The sequence below is a fragment of the Macrotis lagotis genome, chromosome X (assembly GCF_037893015.1).
Source record: "Macrotis lagotis isolate mMagLag1 chromosome X, bilby.v1.9.chrom.fasta, whole genome shotgun sequence".
Lineage (NCBI taxonomy): Eukaryota > Metazoa > Chordata > Mammalia > Peramelemorphia > Peramelidae > Macrotis > Macrotis lagotis.
The window spans coordinates 339737918-339749289 of NC_133666.1; the positions used below are offsets into that span (position 1 = coordinate 339737918).

The following is an 11372-nucleotide window of genomic DNA, read 5'->3' on the forward strand; positions in this document are numbered from 1 at the left end:
GGAGGGAGGGACTTGAATGGCATAAATCTCATTACACTAAGAGGTACAAAAACCTATGATAATAGAGGGGAAGAAGAGAGCAGATGAGAAACATGTCAATCTTCTTCTCATCAGACTTGGCTTAAAGTCAACCTACACATACTCAGTTAATTTATAAAACATCTAACCTTTCAAGTATTAAAAGGGGAAAAGGGGAGGGGGGATGGAAAAAGGGAAGGGGAGGGGGGAAGGGGAAATAACAAAAGGAAGGGAAGGAAAAAGGGGAAAAGGGAAAGGGGAAAGAAAGGGGAGAGTGTGATATAGGAGGGCAAACACACTGAAGGGGGTGATATTCAGAAACAAAATACTGTGTAATATGGATAAAGGGGGGGAGGGGGAAAAATATAAACAGATTGAAGATAGCATGGAGGGCAAAAAAGAATTAGTAATCATAACTTTGAATGTGAATGAGATGAACTCTCCTTTAAAACGTAAGCAAATAGCAGAGTGGATTAAAAACCAGAATCCTACAGTATGCTGCTCACAAGAAACTCATTTGAAGCAGAGAGATACATATAGAGTAAAGGTAAAAGGTTGGAGCAAAATATATTTTGCTTCAGCTGAAGTAAAAAAAGCAGGTGTAGCAATTCTTATCGCAGACAAAACATCAGCAAAACTAGATAGTGTTAAAATAGATAAGGAAATTTTAAGCTTCTAAAAGGTACCATAGACAATAAAGTCATTTCAATATTGAATATATATGCACCCAGTGGGACAGCACCCACATTCTTAGAGGAGAAGCTGAAAGAAATACAGGAAGACGTAGACAGCAAAACTATACTAGTGGGAGACCTCAAACTCCTGCTACCAGATCTAGATAAATTGAATCATAAAGTAAACATGAAAGAAGTTAAGGAGGTAAATAGATTGTTAGAAAAATTAGATATCATAGACTTATGGAAGAACTGAATAGGGATGGAAAGGAATATACCTTTTCCTCTGCAGTACATGGAACTTATAGAAAAATTGACCATGTACTAGGACATAAAAACCTAATGATCAACTGCAGAAAGGCAGAAATAGTGAATAGATCTTTCTCAGATCACAATGCAATAAAAGTCATATGCAATACTGGTCCAAGGAGATATAGACCCAGAACAAATTGGAAACTGAATAACCTCATTTTAAAAAATGAGTGGACCAAAAATCAAATTATATAGAAAGGATTAACCATTTTATCCTGGATAATGATAATAATGAAACAACATACCAAAACCTATGGGATTCATTCAAAGCAACTCTCAGGGGATATATTATAGCTCTAAATGCTGACATGAATAAATTGGAGAAAGAAGAAATCAATGAACTAAACATACAACTAAAAAATTAGAGAAAAAACAAATCAAAAATCCCCAATTAAAAACCAAATTAGAAATTCTAAAAATTAAAGGAGAAGTTAATAAAATTGAAAGCAATAAAACTATTGAATTAATAAATAAAATCAAAAGTTGGTATTACGAAAAAACCAATAAAATTGATAAAGCTCCAGTCAATTTGATTAAAAAAAGAAAGAATAAAACCAAATTGCTAGTATCATAAATGAAAAAGGTGAACTCACCACCAATGAGGAGGAAATTAAAGTAACAATTTGAAATTATTTTGCCCAACTCTATGCCAATAAATTTGATAATCTAAGTGAAATGGATAAATATTTACAAAAATATAAGTTGCCCATATTAAATGAAGAAGAGATTAAATACCTAAACAACCCTATCTCAGAAAAAGAAATTCAACAAGCCATTATTGAACTCCCCCGCAAAAAATCTCCAGGGCCTGATGGATTCACAAGTGAATTCTACCAAACATTTAAGGAACAATTGGTTCCAATTCTATATAAACTCTTTGGAAAAATAGGGAAAGATGGAACTCTGCCTGACTCTTTTCTATGAAACCAATATGGTGCTGTTACCTAAACCAGGAAGAGTTAAAACAGAGAAAGAAAATTATAGAACTATTTCCCTGATGAATATAGATTCAAAAATCCTAATTAAAATCCTAGTAAAACGATTACAATAAGTTATCAGTAGGATAATACATTATGATCAAGTAGGATTTATTCCAGGATTGCAGGTTTGGTTCAATATTAGGAAAACTGTTACTATACTCAATTATATCAACAACAAACCTATCAGAAATCATATGACCATATTATGCTGAAAAAGCTTTTGACAATATACAGCATCTATTCCTATTAAAAACACTAGAGAGTGTAGGAATAAATGGACTGTTCCTTAAAATAATTAGCAGTATCTATTTGAAACCATCAACAAGCATTATATTAAATGGGGAGAGGCTAGAGGCATTCCCAATAAGGTGAGGGGTGAAAAAAGGGTGCTCATTATCACCACTACTATTCAATATTGTACTAGAAATGTTAGCAACAGAAATTAGAGAAGAAAAAGAAATTGAAGGAATTAGAATTGGGAAGGAAGAGACAAAATTCTCACTCTTTGCAGATGACATGATGGTATACCTAGAGAATCCCAAGAAATCATCTAAAAAACTACTGGTGCTCTGGACCCAGCTCTGGACCTTGGCCACCTATGGGTTAGGAGACACCTGGGGGTGTGAACCCGCCCACATGGGTGCTGGGAACGCCCCAGTAACAGGAGTGGCTCCGCCCATGAGGGAGGAACAGGGGAGGAGCTCTGGGGAGGAACAGAAGACTAGATAAGGGAGGGGACTGGGGAAGAGGAGAGCTTTTTTCGCTGCTATGTAAGCAATAAAGACCTGCTTGTTAGACTGCAACCGGGTGTTCTGTCCAGTTATTGCCCTCCTTCCCCAAAGGAGGGTCCCTGCGTCCGAAGACCGACGGGTCCATGATGTCCGAAGACTGGGGAAAGGTATGTATCCAGGCGAAGGCTCGGGATAGGTCCCCAAGCAGCTGGCGCCCCAAACCGGGGCCAAGGGAATTTCCGCCTGGCCTCCCTTAACAGGGAGAAGAGCTGGACAGCCTCAGATTAATTTGAGATTAATCTGGGACGAAGTTATGGGGCAGGGAATGGGTTTTCCCCTGATTAGACCCGAAGAAAAGGCAGTTCTAGCTTGTCAGTTATATAAATTAGGCAAGTGGCATCAATTTAAGCCACATATTAAATAGTGCCGTGAATTTGTAGATATGGTGTGGGGGTTCTCCCCTTGGTTAGAACATTCAGGGATTACCAAAGAGAACTGGGAGACAGTTGGGCAACAGTTGGCTTCTTTTGATGAGTCATGCCCTGGAATCCTAACTGACCAGGACTTCTCCTTTTATTCTCTCATAAATACAATGTTACAGGGGGGTCCTCGTCCTTGTGGGCGAGAAACTATTGGCACACAAGTGGGAGAATCATTAGGAGAATCTTCTGAGGAGGAGGGTTGTAATAATCCTCCTCCGATTTATCCTTGGGCAGAACTTAGAGAAACTTATAAGAAACATAATAAATATGGAGTTGGGGAAGAAGAAGGAGGAAGTAGCTATTTGGAGGACAGAGCAAGAGCTAGGAAGAATATGGAGGAAGTTAGAATCAGGGTTGTGGCGCAGCAGAAATTAAGACCCAGGACTGTGGCACAGCAAACATTGAGAAAGGAGGAAGTGTTTAGGCCACTTATGTCATCTACCACCCCTATTTTGGGGGTGGGAGGTCACCAAGGGGCTAGAAAAGCAGAGTGTCATTTAAGATGGAGTTATGAAGGACAAAGTGGTTTTATTCGTCCCTTAAAGATTACGGGACTAGGCTCTGCCCTGTGGGGTAGAGATTTGTTACATCAGTTACAATTGTATCTTACCACCCCTGAACATTTGGCAACAAACTCCTAGGGGCTACTGTTATGGTGAGCTGCCCAAAGATTACTTGGAGGAGTGATAACCCTGTGTGGGTGGAACAGTGGCCCCTTTCTATGGAGAAGCTCACCGCATTAAAAGATATAGTTAAGGAATTATTGTTACAACACAGAATTGAGCCTACCACCAGCCCTTATAATTCTCCAGTATTTGTAATAAAAAAGAAAGCTGGCATCTGGAGAATGCTTATTGACTTACGGGCAGTGAATAAAAGAATGGTCCCTATGGGCCCGCTACAGACGGGTCTTCCTTCTCCTGCCTTTATACCTAGAGAATTTGTTATAAAGATAATAGATATTAAGGATTGTTTTTATAGCATTCCCCTTCACCCTGAGGATAGGGATAAATTTGCATTCTCGGTACCATCAAAAAATTTTCAAAGCCCGTCAATCAGGTATCAGTTTACTGTATTACCTCAGGGAATGGCCAATAGTCCAACTATGTGCCAAGCATATGTTGCAGCTATTGTTCACCCGCTGCACCGTAAGTACCCCAAGGCCATCATAATCCATTATATGGATGATATTCTCATGGCTACTAAGCAAGCCACGGAGCTAGAAGAATTAACAAAAGCTCCTTTCCTTGAGTAAATATGGGCTTCAAGTGGCTCCTCATAAGATACAAGATACAAGCCCTTATCAATACCTTGGTCACACCCTTAGTGAAGGGAGGGCATCTAGAATAACCCCAAAGGTGAATTTAGAGAAATGTAGTACCCTTAATGATTTCCAGAAACTTATTGGTTCCATACAATGGATACATTCTACAGTTCCTATTCCTGATGATTTGATGTATCCTCTTTATGATATCCTGAAAGGAGATTCCACATTGACCTCACCCCGGTATTGGACCCCACAAGCCAAAGAGGCCATGACACAGATTTTGTCCAGGTGTCATGAGTCTATAGTTCAATTTGATCCTGAGCAACCTATATTTGCTACCATTTTAAATCAAAGGTCACATATTGGTTGTCTCTATCAAAAGCAAGGTGTCCTAGAATGGCAATATTTCCAGAGAAGTAAAAGAAGCATCCCTTGTAAATTTACGATGCTGGCCAATTTATTCCTAGCTATGTCTGATCGTTGTCTTTGTATGTTTGGAAAATATCCTGTTTTAAATATTTGTGCTTCTGAAGGTGCTCTTTGTTATTTTACTGACTCTATCCCTGAATGGGCTGATAGCATATCTTTTAACCTGTTTTTCCACTTGTGGAGTTCCTACAGCCATAAAAACAGATAATGGCCCTGCATATTCTTCCAAGGCATTTGCAAACTTTTGTCAAGAATTTTCCATTTTACACAAAACTGGAATTCCATATAATCCCACTGGCCAGGCCATAGTTGAATGTGCTAACCGCACCCTTAAAACCCTCCTCATTAAACAAAAAGGGGGAGTCAGTGGTCCTGGCTGCCTTATATATACACAATTAGCACAGGCCGTATACACCATGAATTTTCTTCAATTGAGAGATGGTACCTCCCCAGCTTTGCATTTTTTCGCAGGAACTTCACAAACACTCCACACACACACGCAACTAGCCATCCCTCTCCCTGCCCAATAGGCAGCCGAGTACTGTGGAAAAGCCCAGATGGCCAATGGCATGGCCCAGGCTCGGTAATTATAAATGGACAAGGGTATCTTTGTATTCAACCAGATCCAAATCCAGATGTCAAAGAAAAGGAGAAACCAGTTTGGGCTCCAACCAAGTAGGTCAGAGACCTCGGAGAAGATAAAAATAGGAAGAAGAATGCACATCACCAGTGCTTGTACTTATAACTACATTTTTTGTGTGCTAGAATAGTTAATATTATATTTTATAGAGTTATTTAAGAATGCATTCAAATTTTATATTAATTGGTTATTTAAAAATTCTTAATAAATTTATATAAGAGGTTCCTCAAGACATTCTAATTGATTCTAAAAGTTATTTTTTCTTGACCAGTCTTATGTGTAGTTAAACTTCAATGAGACATTTTCACATCTCTCTACTGGCCTGGAGGGATAGGAAAATGTTCCTATATTCTGGGATTGATGCCGGCCAGGACATCAATCACAGCTTGGTTAAAAATGATTGTTTTCTGTGAGTTCGTACATATGTCTGTGTATGTGTGCTTAATTCAGATCTGAAATAATTTTATTATTATAGGATATGAAGACTATGATTATTTCTATCCTGCCTCTTTTGCTACATATGCTTGCTGCAAAAATATGCTATCAAAGGCTGACCCTCGTGCTCTTCTCCAGAATCCCAGAGAACGACCAAAAATGGACACTACCCCTGTCTAAACAAAAAGGGGGAATTGCTCTGGACCCAGCTCTGGACCTTGGCCACCTATGGGTTAGGAGACGCCTGGGGGTGTGAACCTGCCCACATGGGTGCTGGGAACGCCCCAGTAACAGGAGTGGCTCCGCCCATGAGGGAGGAACAGGGGAGGAGCTCTGGGGAGGAACAGAAGACTAGATAAGGGAGGGGACTGGGGAAGAGGAGAGCTTTTTTCTCTGCTATGTAAGCAATAAAGACCTGCTTGTTAGACTGCAACCGGGTGTTCTGTCCAGTTATTGCCCTCCTTCCCCAAAGGAGGGTCCCTGCGTCCGAAGACCGACGGGTCCGTGACGTCCGAAGACCGGGGAAAGGTATGTATCCAGGCGAAGGCTCGGGATAGGTCCCCGAGCAATTGGAAACAATTAGCAATTTTAGCAGATTTGCAGGTTATAAAATAAACCCTCATAAATCTTCAACTTTTCTATATATGTCTAGCAAGATACAGCAGGAAGAGCTAGAAAGAGAAATCCCATTCAAAGTAACCTTAGACAATATAAAATACTTGGGAGTCTATTTGCCAAGACAGACTCAGAATCTTTTGAAAACAATTATAAAACACTTCTCACACAAATTAAATCAGATTTAAATAACTGGGCAAATATCAACTGCTCATGGATAAGTAGAGCTAATATAATAAAAATGACAATTCTACCAAAACTAAACTATCTGTTTAATGTCCTACCAATCAAAATTCCAAAAAATTACTTTAATGAGTTAGAAAAAATTGTAAGTAAATTCATATGGAGAAATGAAAAGTCAAGAATTTCTAGGAGCTTAATGAAAAAAAGTGCAAAAGAAGGTCGCTTAGCCCTACCTGATCTAAAATTATATTATAAAGCATCAGTCATCAAAACTGTTTGGTATTCACTAAGAAATAGAGTGGTGGACCAGTGGAATAGAATAGGTGCAAAAGCAGGAGATGATTATAGTAATCTGCTGTTCGATAAACACAAAGAGTCCAACCAATGGAATAAAATCTCCCTCTTTGATAAAAAACTGCTGGGATAATTGGAAGTTAGTATGGAAGAAACTTAGATTAGACCAACACCTCACACCCTTTACAAAGATAAGATCGAAATGGTTACAGGACTTAGACATGAAAAACAATACTATAAGCAAATTAGAAGATCAAGGACTAGTTTGCCTGTGAGATCTATGGAAAGGGGAGCAGTTTATGCCTAAGGAAGAGTTGGAAAACATCACCAAAAACCAATTAGATGATTTTGATTACATTAAATTAAAAAGCTTTTGCACAGATAAAAGCAATATAACCAAGATCAAAAGAAATGTAGTAAATTGGGAAACAATCTTTACAACTAATGATTCTGATAAAGGACTCATTTCTAAAATATACAGGGAACTGAGTCATATTTTTAAAAACAAAAAGCCATTTCCCAATTGACAAATGGTCAAAGGATCGGCAAAGGCAATTTACAGATGAGTTCAAAGCAATCTATAGCCATATGAAAAAATGCTCTAAATCATTAATTATTAGAGAAATGCAAATTAAAGCTTCTCTGAGGTACCAGCTCACACCTCTCAGATTGGCCAGTATGACCAGGAAGTATAATGATCATTGTTGGAAGAATTGTGGGAAATCTGGGACACTATTACACTGTTGGTGGAGCTGTGAACTCATCCAACCCTTCTGGAGAGCTATTGGTAACTATGCCCAAAGGGCAACAAAAATGTGCATACCATTTGACCCAGCATTACCACTACTGGGTCTATACCCTGAAGAGATGATGAAAAAGGGCAAAAACATTACTTGCACAAAAATATTTATAGAAGCCCTGTTTGTGGTGGCAAAGAATTGGAAATCAAGTAATTGTCCTTCACTTGGGGAATGGATTAGCAAACTGTAGTATATGTAGGTCATGGAACACTATTGTTCTTTTAGAAACCAGAAGGGATGGGATTTCAGGGAAACCTGGAGGGATTTGCATGAAATGATGCTGAGTGAAATAAGCAGAATCAGAAAAATACTGTACACCCTAACAGTAACATGGTAGTGATGTTCAACCTTGACGGATTCCCTCATTCCATCAGTGTAACAATAGGGAACAATTTTGGGCTGTCTGCAAAGGAGACTGCCATCTGTATCCAGATAAGGAGTTGTGGAGTTTGAACAAAGTTCAAGGACTATTCCCTTTAATTTAGAAAAAAACAGATATTTTTGTCTGATCTAGTTACCTGTTAGACTTCTCTTCTTTAAGGATATGATTTTTTCTCTCATCACACCCAATTTGGACCAAGGTACAACATGGAAACAAAGTAAAGACTGACAGATTGCTTTCCATGGGGTGGGGAGTAAGATTGGGGGGAAAATTGTAAAACTCAAATAATATCTTTAATAAAAATTAATTTAAAAAAAGAAAATGAAGTCAAGGCTCTTTTCCTGATCATGACTTTCAGGTAGCCCAATAATTTAGAATTGACTCTGCTGGATCTATTTTTCCAGGTCAGTTACTTTTTTCTATGAGATATTTAATGTTTTCTACTAGTTTTAATTCTTTTGGTATTTTTGTATTGTTTCTTGATTTCTGCCAAAGTCATTGACTTTCTTCAGATTCATTCTATATTTGAAGGAGTGGTTTTCTGCAGATTGCTTTCTTATCTCCTTTTCCCTCTGGCCAATTCTGCTTTTTAAATTATTCTTCTCCTCATTAACTTTTGGGATCACTTTTTCCATTTGACCTAAACTGATTTTTTTACTTATTTTTCTTCAATATTTTTTGGATCTCATTGACTAAGCTGCTGATTTATTTTTTCTGTAAAAAATATGGAATGCTTCATGAATATGCATATCATCCTTGCCCAGGGACCGTGCTAATCTTCTCATATTGTTCCAATTTTCATTTATGTGTTCCCAAAGTGAGCACTGGGTTTTGACCTCTAGGTTTTGACATTTTTGGAGACAAAAAAAAAATTTGAATACTTAGTAAAAATATGTGCCTTAGATGTCAATTTCCTTTAGTCACATTTGTCCAGTTTGATTGGATGTATAGTCCAAATATTGGTCCAGATGTACCCACAGTTACAGAACCTTGTTATACTTATGATACCTAGATAATGCTTAGATTTTGCTTGTTTCAGCCTTGTTTTATGTCACTATAAATCACTGTGCTATGATGGGGAATGTGAAGGGAAAATACCTAAAGGAAAGTGGAAAAGTAAAGGGAGGGGAGGAGAAGCAGACTTGGAACTTGGGGAACTGATAGACAAACTTGGAAACTTGCAAGCAGATACAGAGATTGATTTATAAGTAGACTTAACCCTTTGTCTGTCCTGCCTCCAGGAGCCTAAACACTCCTCTTTATTTTCTGCAAGACAGCATTCCCTTGGTCTCTGAATTAAAAGAACCTGCAAACAGAAGAGAATTTAAACTTGCAGAATTCCTTGGCAATGTGGATGGGTTTGTTTGAGAGAGTGCCTGACCCTTATGATTTACTTTACAGCATCATTCTTGCTCAACTGAAACATGAAGAGAGGAGTAGATTCTGGTCCTGTTTGTAGGTCTCACAAGCAAGAAAAGCATGCCAATATCAGAACTAACTCTAACATTGACAAACCATTAAGGCAAAGGAGAACATGAAAAGCACTGATTTCCCAGGAGTGCTAGTATTCCATAGTTTTCCAGGACTAACTTCCATCTTATATGTCATCCTTTACTCCATTGTGTCATTACCTATGGAGAAGTGGTCCTCCATGCCACTACTAACATGTGAAGCAATATGTCCATGGGACAAAGTCAATACTCTTACGCTAATCACATTGATTAAACATTTTTTATCAAGAAATGAAATTATATTCAATGAGAACAAGAATGAAAAACCATAAACATTTCAAGCCCAAAGCAAATATGAGAATTTTCTAAAATGATATATAAATTGGACCAGGTCTTAATAAGAAACTTAAAAATGTGCTACATAGTTATTTCTCTGTAGGATGCAACATATTACCATCTACTTGACTTAGTTGTGCTTACCTAAACATCAAGCTATGAAGACTTTCTAGTTCCATACCTCAAAGAAGAGAAAAAAGACATGTGAATCCTTCTACCCGACTTGAGGATCACTGCTGTCACCTGTTGATACCCTTTGCAAAAAAGAAGACAAGGCATGACAATGTAGGAGAAGAGACATATATCTTACCATTATAAATATTCATTATTTAAATAAACATGTAGGAAATAAAAATGCATAGTATGTGCCAGGCCTTGTGCTATGTTTAGGAGAGATAGAAACAAAGAGCCCCTTCCCCAAAGAAGTTTACATTCTATTACATAGGAAAACATATATGCATTCAAAATATATGTGATTGAAGAAATTGTGGTATTTCATTGGATTTGGGATGGAACTCTATTGTGCTATAAAGAAATGATTAGCAGGGAAGTTTCAGAAAAACCCAAGAAGACTTAAATATACTGATACAGAATGGGATGAGCAAAATTAGGAGAACATTTTACATAGTATTAAAAATTTTGTCCAATAATCAACTGTAAGTGACTTGGCTTTTCTGATCAATGCAATCACCTAAAAGAATTATGAAGGATTTATGATCAATGCAGTGACCTAAGACAATTGTGAAGGACCTAAGACAATTTTGAAGGACTTTATCCAGAGGAAAAAACAGATGGAGTCTCAGTGCAAACTGAAGCATTTTTTTTCAATTTTCTTTATTTTCCTTGATTTTTTTTTCTTTTTGCAACATGACTCATGTAGAAATAGTTGCATGATTTCATTTATATCATGCCTTCTCAGTGGGCAGAGGAGGGACAAAAGAAGAAAGGATAGAATTTGAAACTCAAAATTTTAAAAATTGTTTTAAATAATATTTATTTAAATATAAATATATATACATGTGTGTTTATATTTATATATACACATACACACACATACTCCATATCTATATCTATATCTAGAAAGAGATACAGAGTTGGAAACAGAGGCAGATAAAGTGTGGCAGATAGAGACTAAGACAGATGGAGACAAAGACAGAGACAGACAGACAGACAGTGGTGTTGGAGGGGAGATAGGGGAGGTACACTAAATAGCACAATAGACATTTAGCACTAAACTTTGAAGATTTACCAGCTCTCTGAGTTTTCTTGACATATCATTCACTCCTGATTCTCCTTCTGCCTGTCCAACAACTCCTCACTTTTCTTTGCTAGCTCATCATTCA

At 37.7% G+C, this 11372-nt stretch overlaps 1 non-coding gene across 1 annotated transcript; it reads right to left on the reverse strand.

Annotated features, from left to right (window-relative positions):
* Window positions 1–8961: 8961 nt before the first annotated feature.
* Window positions 8962–9067, reverse strand: LOC141503672 (U6 spliceosomal RNA). Its single transcript, XR_012473008.1, has one exon. It is a non-coding gene; the product is annotated as a U6 spliceosomal RNA (small nuclear RNA).
* Between the last annotated feature and the right edge of the window lie 2305 nt (window positions 9068–11372).